The sequence below is a fragment of the Protopterus annectens genome, chromosome 13.part0, assembly GCF_019279795.1.
Source record: "Protopterus annectens isolate FY-2018-M chromosome 13.part0, PAN1.0, whole genome shotgun sequence".
Taxonomy (NCBI): domain Eukaryota; kingdom Metazoa; phylum Chordata; order Ceratodontiformes; family Protopteridae; genus Protopterus; species Protopterus annectens.
The window spans coordinates 470,068,366-470,088,070 of record NC_056747.1 but is presented as its reverse complement, the minus strand read 5'-3'; the positions used below and the strand labels follow the sequence as shown (position 1 = coordinate 470,088,070).

Below are 19,705 nucleotides of genomic sequence, written 5' to 3'. Positions count from 1 at the left end.
TGAATTGTAATGAGCCAAAATGGCAGAGGCATGAATTTTAATAGATGAGAAAGATAGGCCTTTGTCCAGCATCTCAGTTAAGTATTGTAAAATCTGAGGAATATTTGGCACAGCTGTATCTGTCCCTTGTGCCTGGTTCCAAGCACAGAATCTCTTCCATTTTCCAGCATAAGATTTTCTAGTACTAGGCCTTCTGGCTTCCAAAATTACATCCATCACAGCTTTGCTGAGAGGCGTGTTTTGTATGACTACATTATCCGCCATCCTGCTAGGTTTAAAGTCTTGAGCTGGCTGTGCAGGATCTCATTGTTTTGCTGGACAGTAGATGTGGTACTTGAGGTAAGGTCCAAGCTGGGAATTGAGACAAGCTCCTTAATGTTGGGTACCAGTGCTGACGGGGCCAGTCAGGTGCAATCAGTATCATCTTTGGCTTCTCCTGTCTGACCTTTAGGAGTACCTTGGGGAGGAGAGGCAAAGGAGGAAAGGCATACACTGATAGGTTTTTCCAGCTGAAGGATAGGGTGTCCACTTTCCATGCTTGACTGTGATAAATCCTTGTGCAGAATCTGTTTAGTTGGTAGTTGTGAGAGGAGGCAAATAGATCTATGTCCGGGCATCCCCATTTCCTTGTTATCATGCTGAAAACTTGTGGATCCAGCTGCCACTCGTGGGGATCCATGAGGTTTCTGCTTAGATCGTCTGCCAGAGTATTTTTCCTTCCTGGCAGGAATTGTGCCTGTAGATGTACTTGGTAAGTCAATGCTGTGTCCCACAAAGTCATGGCTAGTCTGCAAAGGGGGTAAGAATGTGTGCCTCCCTGCTTGTTTATATACCACATGACCGTGGTGTTGTCTGTCTTTATCAGTAGTTGTCCTGGATGAAGTAGGTCCTTGAAGGCTGTCAAGGCATTTTGAACAGCTAGTATCTCTTTTTGATTGATATGTAGATGCATTTGGTTTGAGGTCCATGTTCCCTGAATGTATCTTCCTGCCATGTGGGCCCCCCCAGGCATAATCTGATGCATCCGTTGTTAGTGTCTGTCTGGCTGGGGGTAATGTGAATGGCTGTCCCTTGTTTTGTTGACAAGCCTTTGCCCACCATCAAAACTCCTGTCGCAGGCAGGGAATGAGAGTAATTATAGTTTCCAGGCTGTGGCAATGTTGAGTCCAAACACTTTTTAGGTACCATTGAAGTTTCCTCATATGCAGTCTTGCATATGGAATTAGTAGGATGCAGGATGCCATGAAGCTCAAAGCCTGCAGAATTTTTCTTGCAGATAACTGGGCCTTTGTTGCTAACATTTTGAAATAGGTAGTCAGCTGCCTTTGTTTGTCTGGTGTGAGATAAGCCATCTGGGCAGTTGTATTTAAGCTTGCACCCAGGAATATTATCTCTTGAGAGGGTGCTAGTTTTGATTTCTTTTCATTGACTGTGTACCCTAGGCATGTTAGAAGTTTTTTTCACAAACACCAGATGCTGTAGAAGGATGTCCTTGTTCTCTGCTTGCATTAGACAGTCGTCCAAGTAAGGATATATTTGCATTCCTTTTTGTCTGCAGAATGCAATTACTGGTGCCAGGCATTTTGTGAAGACCCTGGGCGCAGTAGATAAGCCAAAGGGCAGTGCAGAGAATTGGTAATGCATTGAGCCAGCCTTGAATCTGAGGTATCTTCTGCATATTTGTCTGATTGGGACATGCAGGTATGCCTCTTTTAGGTCTAAAGTTACAAGCCAAGAGTTCTTGCCCAGCATGGGCAGAAGCTGCTGCAAAGTCAACATTTTGAATTTTGGTATATCCAGGAATGTGTTCAGAATCGATAGGTCCAGTACTGGCCTCCAGGCCTTGTCCTTTCTGGGTACCAAGAACAGTCTCGAGTAAAATCCTTGTCCCCGCTCTTGGTCTGGCACTTGTTAAATGGACCTCATGTCCATGAGGGATGCGACTTTTTTGTGCCTCTGCCCATTGATTTTTTGGCCAGCTGTTTGCTTTTGGCAGGGTATGGAAATGGAACTTGTAGCCTTGTGACACGATATTTAGAACCCACTTGTCCTGTGTTATAATGTGCCAGTTTTGAGAAAAAAGTGCTAATTTTCCTCCTAAGGGTGCTGCCAGGAAATAAGTGCTTGGTGCAGATAGGGGGAAGTCATTGGGACTGTTTCCTGAAAGGTTGTGATTTGTCTTCTCCACTTTTGGAGGTAGAAGCACCCCATTGTTTTGACCTGTATGAACCTTGCACCTGGGATCTGCCTCTAGGTCGTCTGGGTCTGCTCCTTTGAGGTCTGTCTGACACAGGAAAGGACCAATTCTTTGTTGGCCAGTGTCTACTAAACCTAAGTGGCTGTACTTGTAAGAAATCTTTGACCGTGTGCAGAGATTTAGCCTTGTCCTCCATTTTCTTTAACACCTCTTCTGCCTTAACACCAAACAAAGTATTATGCTGTAAAGGTGCATCTAATAATTTAACTTTAACATGATCAGGCAGACTTTGTTCCTTTAACCAAGCATGCCTTCTAATTACAGAACCAGTAACTGCGGCCCTGCAGGAGGCCTCCAAAGAATCAAAACTACATTGCAAAGTATGCTTTCCAACTTGTTCAGCTGCATGCAATATATACTGCATTTCCTTGTTTTCTGCACATTCAGAGTTTAACAACATTTTTTGTTTAAGCAATGCTATGACATGTTGCTGATATTTGAGCATATGAAACTGACAGTTTAAGGCCCTTATAGCCAGGGTAGCAGATGTGTAAACCTTTTTTTTCCCCATCTATCCAGTGCCCTAGAATCCCTGTCAGAAGGGGTAGGGTTTTTTGCAGTGGAAGCCTTAACTCCCTTGGGACCCTGAGAAATAGTTTCTGGGTCTGCAGCAGGGTTTTTAAAAAGGAATTTATGTGAGTCAGGAACCCTGTAATATCTGTCAGGCTTAACAGGAGCTGGAGGTAAGGAGTCAGGGGTAAGGCTGGACTCTGAAAACACATCATCTACAATGTCTAACACAGGAGGGATGGCTAGTGGCTTGTGCTGAGGTAGCAACAGGAAATCTCAGAGTTTCTTTTTAGATTCTGAAAAATCTTGGCTCTCCCAGTGGAAATGCTCCCTCATGGTTTGTAAGGTTTCCCCAAAAGAAGAGTCCTCAGGAGGAGAAGCTGAAGGTATTGATTCTTCAGCATCAGAATCCTCAGAGGGGGGAAACGAATATTCCTGATTAGAAGAGGAATCAGAAGAAATGGAAACCTGATCTGAAGATTCATAGTCAGTCTCTTGCCTAGGCCTGTTATCAGGAGGGGGATGGGAACCCCTGATCAAGGTAATCAAAACTTCGGCCATTTTGAGCATCTGTTTTTTGGGCATGGAGGCCTGTCCACGTGGCTCTTCAGTTTGCTTCTTTGCCTTTGCAGTCTGTTTAATGTATAGATGTTTGGGTCTGAATACACCCTCAGAAGCCGGTGCCTGCTCAGCGGCTCCGGACCCATCTGAAGGGTTAGCGTCCGAGTCTCCAATGCTTTGAGTTTCCAGCGGCATGGCCGACTCCACGTGGGAGTCGGGAGCGGCCTGCGACTCTAAAGTAGAGGTTGTCAGGGGCTGTGAAAGCGCCTCACTGAGAACCGGCAACTGGCTTAGGAGAAGCTTCGTCGTCGGTTTTGGGCCTCGGCTGTCTTTCTTTTTCTTTGCGATTTTTGTGAACTCCGGTAGTCGGATGGCTTTCCAACGACATTTCTGTACAATTAAACCTGCTTCCAAAGTAGTTTAAAGCAAAATCATACCGACGCGTAATAGTGCGTTGGTTAAATCTAGCACAAAACCGACAACCCAGAAAGTTATGATCAGGGCCTAGGCAAAGAATACAGTAAGAATGAAAGTCCTTATGAGGTATTTGCTTCCCACAAGAAATACAATTATTAAGTTTTTCTGACATCAGTTCTGGAGCAAGAAAAAAGTTTCCCCAACGGGGTACTTAGCTTTATAGAAGACTTCGGATCTGAAATTTGAACTCGAAAATCTCAGGAGTTGGCCGACCGGCACTTGCGAACTGCTTCTGCTTCGGGCACCGTGCAGCAAGAAAGACTAAAGAAGATGGCGTTGGCTGCTTCTTTTATACCCCTGATGACCTGACGTCAGGGAAGGGGTGACGACAGCCGACGCAGGACCCAGGACTTTGGAATTCAGGCCGACTGAGGGCAACCTGCCAGCAGGATTACCCAAATGTAATGACTGCAACAGTGAAACATGAAGAACATCCAATAAACAAATGAATCATCAGTGGCTGTTTAACTAAGTAGTTTAAATTAAAGCTGATAGTAATCTCCTTCACCTTCCTTTTCATTTTGGTGGTTCAACACATTTCAGCTGTACTTAGTCATATGACACTGGTTAAAGAATGATCTCTTTGACATACAGAGATTAATGTGGTGTGGTGAGAGTAGAAGTTGGGAAAGGATTTGAGATAAATAAAACTAGTGTGAATGTTAAATATGGGATATTCATGCGAATGTAATTTATTCTAAAACAGGGATTTATGGATGCTCAGTATACCAGAAGGCAGTCCAAGGAAGCTACTTGTCAAAGTGGGTTTTCTGCTGGCTAATTCTGAACATGAATACAGATTTCCATCTTATTTTAACTGCATTCTTACAAGCCAAAGGAAAGATAATGAGAAACTGCTATTTCAATAAAGATGTTAAAAAGAGAGAGAGGCTGTTTATGTCTATCCAGTTAGAAGAACCCCTGAAGCACCACAGAAATATTGTGAGGGGTACAAGTTACCTTCCCTGGCAAGCAAAAAATAAAGTTGAGAAAGCACAGGTTGTGTGAACCACTGTAGTGATAAGAAGTTTCAAATAGTGTGATGCCATGTTTCTTCTAGCTGCAGTTCACAATGTCACCAACTGGTAGACACATTATAAACATAGATAATAATCTGGAAAAGAAAATTATTCATGAAAATGCTGACAACCAAAAATAAATCTTAAAGTATATGGTTGCCAGTTTTGGGGCACGAATAAAGAAATAACTTTTTTGGTACTGTACTAGTTCTGCTGTAATGGTAAGGGGTGATTTGTTTAAGATTCTGTAAACCTTAATAAGTCTGGTTAAAAAAAAAAGTCTGCAAAGAGTATGTTCCCTGATAAGCCGTCAAAGTGTAGCAGGGGAGCCAATAGGTTCAAGATAAACACAGACTGGCAAGAGTGGCTAGGATGTATTTCAGATATTTCAATTAATGTGCTTATGTTAAATGCCAAGACTGACTAAATTCGAAGACAGACCCGGCCATTCCCTTTCTCCCTCTTGTAAAACATCCTGCCCTCCTTATATTTTATCATAAAACATTTTATTCCCATCTTCATATGTATCACCATATCCCTGTTCCTAATGTCTGCTTAGAACTATGTTACACACCTAGCTTTCCTGCTACCATGAGAGCCTACAGCTGACATTTTCCAACAAGCTTCTAACATGACTCACAATGGACTTCCAAACCCATCCAGTTATGGCTTCTACTTTCTCTGTTGTTCCTGTGACCAGCCTCCCTTCGTCTCCTTGCTCTTCTCATTAGTTTTTGTATCCCATTCCATCTCATTTTAAATGAATTAAGAGTCCTAATTTATTTATCCAGCCATTTCGTATGTAATGATTGCCCCGAGAGGCTGAGATTTTATTTATTGACATGTGTTTACCAGGAAAATCTGACTGGCTAACAGCCCATTTTCAGAGGAAGACTGGGGAGAAAAGGTCAAATTTATACAGCTAAGTTGCAAAACATCTTGGTAAGATGCATAATCAGTTACTTCTAGTGTTGAAGACAGAAAGAAAAAATACAAATATTAGAATGAGAAGAAGGAAAAGATAAAACACTATTTACAAATTTAATTCAAGGTATAATATTTACGATTCTTGTTACGCAAACCTAATTTTCAAAGGCAGTGAAAGCAGTGTTTGTAAAGCATTGCTCATAAACTACAGATATAGAGCAAGGTGATGAACAGACGGTAAAACAGGCTAAGCAATGATAGGTGGGAAGATTGTGAATCATATGGTGATAAGGAAAGATACACTTCAGCCAAAAGTGCAGCATGAAGAGAGTCAAGAGTTTGATAAGTGGTCTTTTAGAAGATGTTTAATGGAAAGATGATTGTTTGCTAATCTAATGGCCTAAGACTGAGAGGTTTAGAGGAAATGACTGTAATGTGAAACGGCAGTAGTTTTAGCTATATGGGATATATCCTTCCAAAGCTTCAGAGCACATTCCACGTGCCAAAACCATCAGTCAGCTTGAAATGAGCTGAAAAGACAGGTTTGGGCAACTTCTTAACAGCTTTCATGCCAGTAGGGAGGGGAAGGCTGAACCCTGAAAGGACAATGCTAGGGAAAAAAAATAAGAATTTACACCCTGGCATAAACAACACACCAAAAAGCACATGGGAAGAAGGGAGGAAAGCAGGTACTACAAGAGTGACCATTTGAACATCTACTGTTATGGTAAGTTTACTTACACAACTGTACTATGTTCAATATATAGAGCACTGCTGCAGTAGCCTTAGCTATATGGGCAGATTACACTAGCTTACTACATTTGGGAGGTAGAAGGTGAAGAATCCAAAAGTCTCTGGAGAATGGCCCTTGCAAAGCCTGATCAAGACCTAGAGAAGGAATCAAGTAAAGCTGAGAAGCCTGGGATTTTTGAAGAAGAGGTGAGCCAGAGCCAAGCCAAGGGGTCTGGCTTGGCTTTTACAGCTGACTAAGAGCCAGGCAAGAGCAGACAATCAGAGAATTAGCTCACTTAAAATAAGTCTGGACATCCAGAGGAGATGTAAGCAAAAATAAAAAAATAGTTATAGCCAAACATACATGTCAGAATTCACTCAAATGAAGACTTCTTACCAGCTTGCACCCAGCCACAGGTTTGCTGACAATGAAAAATGGGAAAAATTATAATAAGTACAACATATAAGTACACCACTCTGTATGCAAGAAAAGAGATGTTGCCTTGGCTAGTGGAAAAAAAATAATTTTCTTTTTGCCCTTCTGGTCTAATGATGACTTAGTACACAATAGTTCTACCACACTTTGCAAGAAATGGTTAAGCAGCCCCAAGGTAAAAACTAGATCACATTGTCTTCATGGAACAAAAAAGCCTTATGAAATACTGGATTTTTGTTAGCTTTATGTAAGAAACCATATTTCAGTTCCCTTAAGGCAGCCCACAGTAATACAAAAAAAAAAAAAACAGTATTCTTAATAACCTATTTAGGTACAAAATACACACACTATCCCAGAGGGCTGTGCCCCTTCTGAGAAGGTACACCACTTCTGACTGTGCAGTAGTTACAAAATATAATAATAATGGCAAACTCTGCTCTTTGATAGCTGCTGTTTTCTAACAAACCATTTAAACCTTAACTAACCTTTACTGTACACTTCCAAATATGACAGCTGCCTTTCTGTATGCTAATTTCTCACTGGTACTTGAGAAAAAAATGAAAAATGCAAGAACTACAATAGAAGTTTTCTATTTGCTTTTTCAGGTTGTGGTGGGTAAACATATATGTTGCCCCAACAAGTCATAATACTTTTATTTGCTAGCAGATATTATATGATGACGTTGTGCTGTCATGTACAACATGCCTCCACACCCCTTCCCCAAAAAGTCATCCCGATCTATGCACATCTCTGATGCTTGATGGTAAGAAAATTGAAAGAAAAAATGAAACTGCTGCTACAATAATACACTAATTTTCAATACATTGCTCATGAACACATATACTGACCCACAATCATACCCTAAAAACCTTTCAGAGATTCACAGTATTGAGATAAAAACAGTGACAAATGAGAGACTGGGGCTTAAATCAATGAAAACAAAGAAATACTAACGAATTCTGCCCATGCTGTCCTTACCATTGGTAATATTTTCCACAATCTCCTGATCTCTTTTTCTCTTGTTGAAGAAACAGGCTTCTTTCCCTCTGTGGAAGCATGCAAGCACTCTAGAGTGAAGGAAACAATGCACCACTCATCCTAAAAATGAGCTGAAAATCTTTATAAAAGAAGTGCCCAACTACAATGTCTTGTAATAGTCCTCTTCCATGAAAATTGTTTAAATCATCTTCCTTTTCAGCACTGTGACACCACCCTCTCTGGAATTCCTGCCAACCAGAGTGCTTAGATATGCAAATTGGAGCTAACAGAAAGCACTCTCAGCTTGCATGCTTGGTCTAAATCAACAGTCAGCAGTTACTTAAAAATGAAAAAAGAAAAAAAAAAAACTTGTGGCTCAGCTTTTTCTTGGCTCTTTAACCTGCTGGATCAAGAGCACACCTCTAGAATAAAGCATATAGTGCTTTGTAAAACTACATACAGAGGACCAAGCTACTGCTTTAAGAAGACTTCAAGAATCCAACCCTTTCCGAACAGCCACAGATGGAGCTAAGGCTCTGGCAGAGTGAGCGTTGACTCTGTTGAGAATAGTTTTGTTATGGTGAGTATAACAAAAGATAATAGCCTTAGACATCCATTTGGAAATAGTCTGTTTTAACACAGGTTGTCCCTTCTTCTTACCTTCACAGGTAATGAGCAATTGATCTGACGATCTGGATGATTTAGTTCTGTCCAAATAGCATTCAAGTTACCTGTGGGTTTATAGGTTGGTAATAGGCTATCGGCCCTATGGCCTATATAAGCCTAGCCATAACAATTCCCTGGCTATTTCTTCCCACAGTATTTACTTCCCTGGACTCCCGTCTAGCAGGGCATCCAAGGTAGAGCATCCTTTCTCCCTCGTTTTTAGGATCAGGAAAGAAAATGGGGAGATAAATAGTTTTTCTTAAAGTAAACTCAGATACCACTTTAGACAAAAAAGGATTAATTCTCAAAGAAACCCTGTCCCTGTGGAAAATGAGACAGGGTTGACTCACCATAAGAACTTAGAACTCAAATACTCATCTTGCAGAATCCAGCACAATCAGTAAACCTGCTTTCCATGTTAAGAACCTCAAATCAGCCAGGTTACCTGTCAAATGCAGCAAGTATTAGCTTTTGTATAAGAAAATTAAGATCCTAAGGAAGGATCACCAGTTTTCTTGGAGGCTTCTTATGCAAAAACCCTTTCAAAAACATTTTGACATGAAAATGAATTCTAATTGGAGGATCCATAGGCAAACATGCTGAAATGGCAGATACATGAACCTTGATGCAGGAGCAAGAAAGGCCAGAAGATAATAACTCTCAGAAATATTGTAAAACCAAAAAACAAATAGCCCTGAATGGGTGCTGGTTATTTTGCTGGCACCAACTAGAAAACCTTTTCTATTTGCTAAAATTTAATTCTCTAGCACGCTTTCTTGTCTTCATTAGTTCCTGCTGCATGTCCTCAGTAAACAGGTGCCTAAATGGAATTAATACTATCATCCAGGCAATCAAGTGAAATCGACTGGGGTTGGGGTGTATCAAACACTCCTGATCTTGTGCAAGTAAATCCATTCTGTAAGGAAGCTTGTGGTAATTGCACCTGGCCTTTTCCAAAGCATTAGAAAACCACTGTTGCCTGAGCCAGAAAGGAATCACCTCTTAATGATCTTGGGGGATTCCTTCTAAATCTTCAGAAGTACCCTGGATATTAGTGGAAATGATGGAAACGCATAAAGGAACATTCCTGTCCAAGGAAAAGAAAAGAAAAGCTATCTGCCTTTCAGGCCTTCTCGCTTAGAGTTCTGGAGCAGAATCTTGCCAACTGATTGTTCAGAAAAGACGCAAATAGGTCTACTTGAGGAACATCCCACAGATGGATCAAATTTTGGAAGCCCCCAATTAGCCTGACTACATCACCGCCTCTCCAGTCCCATTTGGAAACATTCTGGTGTATTTGTTCTCCTAGATTTGCTAGACTTCCCATGTTTATCCTTTCTACCTTACAGTTCCCATCCCCATGTATAACCCACCATCTACACTGCTGAACCTCCTCACTGACTTGTAATGTCTGCATCTGTGCTGCATGCAGCACCACGTCATCCTCAGACATCTTCACTACTTCAATAACCAACAATAGTTCTTTTTAGTTTTCTACCTCATTGCTATGTGCCCCTTTCTCCTCTCTATCTGCCTCACCTTTCATATTTGCTTGCATACATCCACATTACTATCATCTTTCTTTAAGGTCTATATTATGCGACTGAAACCTTAAATTATCAAACACCTAAAGGTCGATCACAAAATATTGCACCCTTAACATCGAAAACGGCCGTTTCCACACAGGGAAACAATGCTGTTGGCCAAATAAAAAGTTTTAAACAGAAATGAAGTAGGGGCTTCCCCTCACACCCCTCAATGTGGGGGGGTTGTGCCCTCCACACCCCCCTAACTAAAGATACCAACTCCAAGATCGCTCTACAGCAGTTAAAGAAAAAAATCTGTGTAACGGACAAACAACTCATTTCCCGGTGTGGAAACGGACGTTCGCAATTTTAGACTTCGAGATTTAGCGATCAACCTTTAGGTGTTCGATAACCTATGGTTTCAATCTCATAATAGGGAACCCTTTCTTTATACCCGATTCTTGTCCTGCTACTCTTCTCATTTCCTTTTCAGTCTCAAAAATTTGGACACTCCCCCTCCCTCCTTTTTCAATTGCCCTCACTGATCTCATTATGCCCACCTGCTTTCACTCAATGGTTCTAGAGTCTTCCTGTACTGTCTCATTGTATGTGCTGTTACCTTAACTCTCATATTTGTCTCCTCAGTATACCTTTATTACAAAATACTTCATAGCATATTGCCCTCCACTGATCTCTCAGTTATTTAACTGCACTATTTTTTGCACTGTCAGCATCTAATGTACTTCTTTGCTTTATCTTGTCCTTTGCTTAACCTCTAAATCTGCTTAGCTCCTGCATCATAACTAACATTGACTTTTTTACCCCTTTTTTATTTTCCCTTAGTCTGTGGTCTTAATAGGTTCATTCACAACAGGTTTCTTGTGTAAATGGATGGATAACAACTTATCAGTAATATTTCTCTTGTTTTGCTTAAGTTCCTACCCATCCTTTTCTGTGAGCAATGAAGAGAAACACTGTGAAAACACGCGCGCGCACACACACACACACACACACACACACACACACACACACACACACACATTCACTTTCTCTCTCTTTTTAACATTTGCTCCTGGAACCCCTTCTGAAAAAAGCCCTTCCATTAATTAGATCAGTTGATGGGAAGACATGTACTTGCAGCTATCACACTATAGGTAGCTCTAAAACTAATGAACTTGGCTGCAAACAGTCATAAAATTCATTGCGTACTTCACCTAAACCCTTCACTGAGGAAAAAGAGCTGACCTCAGGCCACACGAGTCCCACTTACTTTCGTATCAATGGTCAGTCATTTGGTTCTCAAGCCACAAGTCAAATCACAGCTATCATCATCACATGTAGGAACTTTCACTCTGTTAGCTGGCCAATTCATACGTTCACAGGCAAGTACAAGGCCATTTTAAGTCTGGTCAATTTCCTTTTTTATGCTCAAATTAACCCACCCTATTTGGTTAGAGATTCGCCTTAACCATCCCATGGTCAATAATTATATATTACCACCCTTATAAGAATAACTGAGATAATACCATACATGATTTGAAAGGGACCATGCATTGGATAAAGCATTTAGGAGCTGCCTCTATACATTAGTAGTACAGGGAGCAATCCTGGGGTAAATGTCCTGTTTCCCATCCATAGATCCAAGCTGTGTGTGAATATGGACAGGGATGAATTTGTTTTATGTGGATGGGGAGCATTTTCTAGACCAGTGGTATCCTCTGGAAGATAAACCTGTCTATCCAAACTGTTCTGTTGAAGTTGTACAAGAGGTTTAAATCCCTAGACAGAGTATTTATGATGCAATTTGACTTGCTGATGTGCAGTAAATTCATCAGTACTGGGTCAGAGGATGCCTTGCATGCCAGACTCAGGTCACCTCTTAGCAGTCTGTAGGATGCAGCATTTTGTAACAGGGCTTTGCGTTGGCCCATATAGGGCACTTTGTTTACGGCTTGTATCCTTTTAGGAAAAGTATCTCCATGGATGTTCCAGTTGTTGCACGTGTTTGGTCAGACACATGCCAAAGGGGCATTACATTCAATGACTGGCCTACTGACAGCTCAGTAAAGGGGGACAATGACATCCCTTGATCTAAACACACTCCCTTTATTAATAAGCTGTGCAACACACAAGGAATGTCTTACAATAAAGGACACATGTTGGTCAGAAATTAGGTCACTGCCACATAAGTTCTCAAATCCCAAACAAGTGGGTTGATTCTTATAGGCATATTGTCAATGTGATAGTTCCCTGGGGTAGAAGACTTTCCAAAGGATACAATAATGCATTTTTGGCATTTAGTTTCAGTCCATAATTTTGACACTAGTTATTTATTTGGGACAAACCTTCCTTCAGGATGGCCAAGTGATTTGGGAATTCAGTGACTACTCCTAGTTTGCAGTCATCTGCAAACTTAAGTCAGGCTGAACCTTTGGTATTGGCTTTAACTTGAGAAAAGATGATGCCTAACAGGAGAGGTTCCAACACAGAACAGTGACAGACTCCACTAGTGACAGGTCTCTTTGAGGAAGTAACTTCCTCTATTCTGATTTACTGCATCTTATCTGTGATCAGGGTATCCCACAGGATTTTTTTGCAGGGGGTGCAAACTCAAAGCCACTCCCTCTACATACACACACACACACACACACACACACACACACACACACACACACACACACACACACACACACACACACACACGCATTCCAGTGTCCCATTAATTGGCTATTTCTCCCCAGAAGCCATGAACAGTGTTCAAAACTCTCAGTGTGCACACTGTTTTATTCTTCTACAATGATTACAGATATTTGGATGTAATTTACAACTTTTATTTCAAATTTTATAGCACAAACACTGATAGACATTTGCTAAACAAAGCAATAGTCTTACAATAAAAACAGACAGCATTAAAACTTCCCTACCTTTGAAACTCACATTCACTGAAACAGCATTAAAACCCACATTCAAAGAAAATGCATGTGGCATTTGTGAGTTAAGGTTACCTTTGGGCTGTTTTCAAATAATAGGCCCTTTGCAAACATTTTTAGGACCATGCAAAAGTTCTTTGATTCACCTTCCTGACTGTATTAATTATAATATATAATAATTGAATTATATCCTTTGTATAATACAGCACCACTTGTTAGAGTGTGTTTTAATTTATAGTTTTGAACATTTTTCAGTAAGCAATGAAACAAAACATATGAACCAATAATGACAAACTGCCCAATTCAGAACATTTCAATCATAAAAGGCCACTCAAACTTCTGTCATTACAATCCACCAATATTAGACAATATGCGCAATCTCTGCAGAAGTAAAAGCCATCTGAATAGTGATACCATTTGCTAAACAAAAGTGTTACACATTTTAAGCAGATTTAGCATGAGCAGCAGTAAACTTCTCTTCCCTTGAAGCTCACAATTCCTTGAGAATGCACATGAAAATAAATTCCGCCTGCTAACTCTAACTAGGGCATTTCACTCTCTCTCTCTCACATCCACCTCAACCTCTTAGTGCAAGAAAGCTAGATAAAGCCTAAAATGAATAGGGACAGATTATAGATACTGCTCTCATGAACTTAGAAAATTGTAGAATAACAGGATTTGTGTTAGTATGCATTTTTCTAAAGGATATGACGTCTAAAACTCATATCTGTCATTATTAAGCAACTCCAATCCTTTTTAGGAGGAATGTGGGGCAAAAATCTGGACATTCTGTAAAAACATGGACAGGTGTGGGGATATGCTACCTCCCTCTCTCTCTCACACACACACACACACACACAAAAAACACACACACAAAAACAAAAACAAAAACACACACACACACACACACACACACACACACACACACACACACACACACACACACGCACACACCATACCTCTCAATCTCTTAGCACAAGAAATCTGGAGAAAGCCTGTTACAATGTTGGGGACAAAGCCCAAAACTAGGGACACATTTAGAAAGTTGCTAGAGTAACAGGATTTGTGTTAGAATGCATTTTCTGAAGGATATGAAGTCTAAAACTCTTAATGCATGTCATTATTTTGTAACTTTAATCCTTAGCTCATGCAAGTAATTTGTAAAAAAAAAAAAAAACTGTATTTTTATGAGGAAGAGACCAAAAATATAAGGCAAAAAATCTGTACATTCTGTGAAAATCTGTACAGTTGAGAGGTATGAGACACACACATATCCCCCTACCTCCTTAGAAAGTGGATAAAACAAGGTTTGTTAATCCCAAAAGTGCCATAAGTAACAAAATCAGTGGAAAAATATTTATTAAAATAAAGAACAGAAATAGTTAAGCGCATTCATCAATCTCTGGACTTCATCAGAACTAACAACTATTACAAAAACCATGTTTAAATAGAACTTCAATGTGATACTAATTCCAATTAAGTAAAACAAATAAAACTAATTAAATAATACTAGTTAATAAACCTAATTCCACAAATAAATTTAAAGAGCACTTGTAAACTTTACATTATTACTTGGAACCAGACCAAAACATTTTTCTTTCAAAGTTTCACAAAAAATAAAAATAAACTCTGGTATTTTGAAACATATAGAAACATTTAAAAAATAAATACATTGAAAAGTACAGCTATACTCTTTCATAAACAATCTGAAATATAGAAAGTACAAAGTTCATTACAGACATCAACCTTAAAACAGTGCTAATGTAGTTTTTTACAATTTAGCAGCTCTTAGTCTGTGAACAGGCTGTAGGGAAACAAACCTATTGAGACCAGGCTTAACTGTGGCATCTAGTCTCAATTGTCAAAGAAGATCCTTATATTCGAGTCTATTCTCCCAAGCACACCCCCCGGGGGGTCCTTCGGAACCATTTCTAAAATACCAAATACATTTTTTTTAAAACCAGTACAGGACAGAGTGTGTTTGTATAAAGCATTGTTTAAACTGACCCTTTTCATATCATAAAGATGTTCATAAATCCTTTTGGCCAGTTTTCTCTCCATTTTCCCTATATAGAAATCACTGCATTGATTACAAAGTGCAATGTAGACCAAACCTGTAGAGTTGCAATCCCTCTTCCTAAGGGTAACAATACTTTGATACAAGTTCTTTAAAGCAACTCTATCTTTCTTCAAAATATATTGGCAGTAATTATACCTGCCACACTTATTTGTGTCTAGTCTCAGTGTAGGTTTACGCTTTTCAAACACCTCTTTCAAATTACTGTGCACGTTATAAATAAATGTGGGTTTGCCAGCTAAATGATGATAAAGGTCCTCATCAAGCTTAAGAATAGCCCAATTATGGGTAACAATTTCCTTGACCATGGTACTAAATCCATCATGTTTAATAGCCATACCCTGAGAAAAGTTCACCTGGTTGGGCTCGGAAACCTTGCCTAAGTCAACTAATAATTCAGGTTTCCCCAAGACACATGTCATTAACTCAATTTTAAGTTTGATGACCAAATCTGAAGGGTAACCTCTGTCCAAAAACATACTAGAAATAACCTCAAATGCACGTGTCAAAAGTTCATCATTAGATGTCATATGGGCAGCCAGAATAAACTGCCCCTTAACTAGGTTTCTCTTACAGTGCATAGGATGGTTGCTAGTAAAATAAATGTATGACTTTGAGAAAGTATATTTCCTGTAAATGGTGGACACTAGGGTACCCCCTTGTATCTCCACCTGGACATCTAAAAAAATTATTTTACCATGTCCAACCCCATGAGTAAATCTCAGAAAGTCAGTGGTTTTGATAAAAAAACTCAAAGGGTTCTATATCAGTGCTGTCCCCATCCCAAACAAAAACATATCATCAAGGTACCTTAAATAAAATGACCAAAGTTTACCAAACCTTGAGTGAAACAAAAACCTGTTCTCCCAAGTGAGCATGACAAGGTTTGCAAAATATGGGGGCACATGCTGCCCCCATTGCCACTCCACTCACCTGCTTGTAATACTCACCTTCAAAGAAAATGCAATTGTTACTCAACATAAGGTCCATTAAATCTACTAAAATTCTTATCTCAGAAGGGTCAAAGTGGTGATCTTGTGAGACAGCTTCTTCAAAAAACTCCAATCCTGTGTCATGTGGGTTACAGGAAAAAAGGTCTATAACATCAGTGGTCAAAATTGTGCTCATTCCCTCAACTGACCGGGATTCAACTTTCCCAAAAAGTCCCATGAGTCCCTTAGGATATGTTGGTGTTTGTTCAACAAATGTAAACACTAGAACGTGAACTTCCTCAGAAAACAAGGATGCCTCCCAACATCCTGGTTTTAAAGAAATATACAGGAAATGATGTAAATCCCGATAACAATGTTGACATTTTTTTAAAAAATATTATGTTTAAAAAACAATTATACAACCACACTTCTTGGAAAAAATTGTTATATGTGTTTTAAATACATACTTAAATGTGTTATACATCTTTGTTTGAAACCATGACACCTTGATTTAAAACTGAATTCAGTCCTCTAATGTTAAAACTTTAAAATTTTTTTCTTTTACTGACTCGTATCTATAATTAAAATATAGACCATTTGTAAGTGAAAACTACACTTTTTGTTGTTTCTAGTGTACACAACCATAATTGACTATTACATACTTGGAACCGTTGTTATTAACACCATCTCAACCCTAAGAATTGTAGTCAAATGGCCATTCCTACAACAATGACCAAATACAGTACAAAAATCACACCATACTTCATGGTGAATCGATGATTCACTAGTGACATCTATTTGCTAACATTAGTATAACTTGTTGAACCCAATCACAATTGGGCTTTTGAAATATCACCAAAACACATTGATGTTTGTATTTGCTACACTCAGTGGACATAAACTTTCTTATGAATATTCCACAGACGTAGGCTTAGATTATGTCTAAATATTGAAAAATTGTCTGCCACTCCACATCATTAAAACAGATTCCTTACATGAGACCTGTAAAGAAATATAATGATTTGTGACAATAATGTCATTCTGTGTGTATACTTGTATTTGTGTATACACACATACACACTTATACTACCATGTATGTGTGTACCCATGTGACCATACCTATGTATTTACACTGACAAGAATCATATATAACCTATGAAGACTCTCTTTAACAACCCGAGTGTAAGTGTGTGTGTATATATGCATCCTGGTTAAATGTTGGTGTTCCATCTAGACCCAAAACTAACCTAGATTGAAAAAAACATCTTTTAGAAAAAACCTTTTGAACGATGTCTATAGGAGCACGAACTGGTCCTATATGATCGTGTGTTTCCGTCTGATGTTGAACTGATGGAATTAGTTCTGAAATAAATCTATTTGTATGACAGAAAACACTTGATATTAATGTAGTCATTAAGACCTGGTGGTTCATCTGCCCCTAAACACAATTGCCACAAAGATTCTTTTTGCTCTAACCTATTGTTCAGATCTCCCTTCAATAGACTTTAAAGAACTCAAATTTTTGAAATCTTGACATTCTAATGAGTGTCTAGCTAGTGAATTGTTCTTGTCTTTATATCCTATGTTTTAACATCCTTTTGGTCTTTTTTCTTACCGATCACCCTAATGGATTCTGTGTTAGTGTCGTGTTCTGTTTCTAAAATGCTTTTTATATTTATTACATTTTTGAATGTAAAACTTGGTTTTAAACCTATACTTGACATTAATTCCCTGTTTCCTATTATTATACACCAATTCTTTTCTATGATTTTTCTTATATCCCACAATTCATTAGAGAGTGGAAGGGGAAATGCACTCTGAAAATTATCCGTCTTGTTATAATACTTTCTATTGACCCCTATTGATACTTCATCAGTATTACCATTTCTGTTTGTTATCAAGATTGGTTCTTTTCTTGTAACCTCTATCTATGAAGAGATTCCTTCTTTTCATGTGGATGGGATGCAGACTATCCCTGTGTAGATATTTTTGTTCAATTCTTCTACCATACTGTCAAATTCAACTTTTTCTCCAGCCCATACAAAAACCAGATCATCAATATATCTGCCATAAAATTTAGCTTTGTTAAAGGAGGGATGTTTTTTTAGATGTTCTTGTTAAAATTGTTATCTAACACTATTTCCATGAGTGACAGATCGTATTGATCTTAGAACCACTTTAGTGTCAAATAATTTCTCAAATGGTCTAGTCCTAACTCCTGGTCTATACAAGTATACAGGCTTTTCACATCCAAACTAGCAAAATTGAACATGTTCCAATCTAAATTAGATCGTCCAAGACTCTCCAATAAATGCCAAGAGTCCCTAATGTAGAATTCAGCTCTCTGTGCAACCTTATTTAAAATATTGTCTAACCACACTGAAATTCTTTCTGTTTTTGAATTTTTTGCTGACACTATTGGTCTAAAACTTAATGAATCTTTGTCTGTATGTAATTTAAAAAATTGCCTAGTTTTGGATGTTCTACACACAAGAAGTCATAGTCTACATTGTCAAGTTCTTCTTGACACAACATGTCGAACAAATAAGTATCAATTTTTCTGTAACTATTCAGAACAACTTCTATATTTACACTCTGATAATTTATTCTATCATTCAACAAATTCATGATATGTTCCACATAATCTTTGTTATTCATCACCACTAATTTATCTTTAACTTGTTATCATTTTCTGAATTATTAACAGCAACATCATGTAAAATGTACTTTTAGATTTAATTTACGATGTATATCTGAAGTCCACCAACAGACTTCTCCTATCTTCTTCTTATTAGGAAAATGAAATTACTTTCTTTTTTTAAGACATATTATATGAGCTTCAGTCAAAGTGTAAACACTCTCAAACAGAACACTGAATCACAGAAATCATTAACCCGAGGTACATTCACCACTTCTTTTTTTTTTTTTTTTGCTTTTGTTTGCTTTGGTACTGAGAACATTGAACCTTCTCAGAGTCCTCTTTGTGTCCTGAGTTGGTGGTTGACTTGAACCTCGTTGTTGTTTGTACCCAGTCTTTCAGTGTTTGCATTTTTTTTTTAGTTATATTTTTCCCAGTTTCAGATGAAATGTCTGTATTCATGATACTTGTAGATACACACCTTTTCATTATTGTTTGTCACTAGGTTAGTTACTGTACTACTGTTTAACAGTTACTCTCTCTCTAGAATTATTAACAGTTCCTCTACAGTCCTGATCTTATCCATTAAGTCCTTAGTCTCGAAATACATTCACCTAAATATTGGATCTCAAGGCGTAATATAGTGTGTCTTGAAACCAGTCTTTCAAGTTCAAAATGGACTTTGTTAGCTAGTATAAGTGTGTATGTGTGTATACACAAATACAAGTATACACACAGAATGACATTATTGTCACAAATCATTATATTTCTTTACAGGTCTCATGTAAGGAATCTGTTTTAATGATGTGGAGTGGCAGACAATTTTCAATATTTAGACATAATCTAAGAAGTTTATGTCCACTGAGTGTAGCAAATACAAACATCAATGTGTTTTGGTGATATTTCACAAGTTATACTAATGTTAGCAAATAGATGTCACTAGTGAATCATCGATTCACCATGAAGTATGGTGTGATTTTTGTACTGTATTTGGTCATTGTTGTTTTAACATTAGAGGACTGAATTCAGTTTTAAATCA

General features: G+C 38.6%; 1 protein-coding gene and 1 pseudogene across 1 annotated transcript in view; both read right to left on the bottom strand.

Annotated features, from left to right (window-relative positions):
- The window catches only part of LOC122788386, a 90,399-nt pseudogene extending 74,773 nt beyond the window's left edge, over nt 1–15,626 (bottom strand).
- Nucleotides 1–19,705, bottom strand: part of HIP1 (huntingtin interacting protein 1) — a 2,554,439-nt gene that overhangs the window by 839,195 nt on the left and 1,695,539 nt on the right. The gene's annotated exons all lie outside the window — the stretch shown is intronic.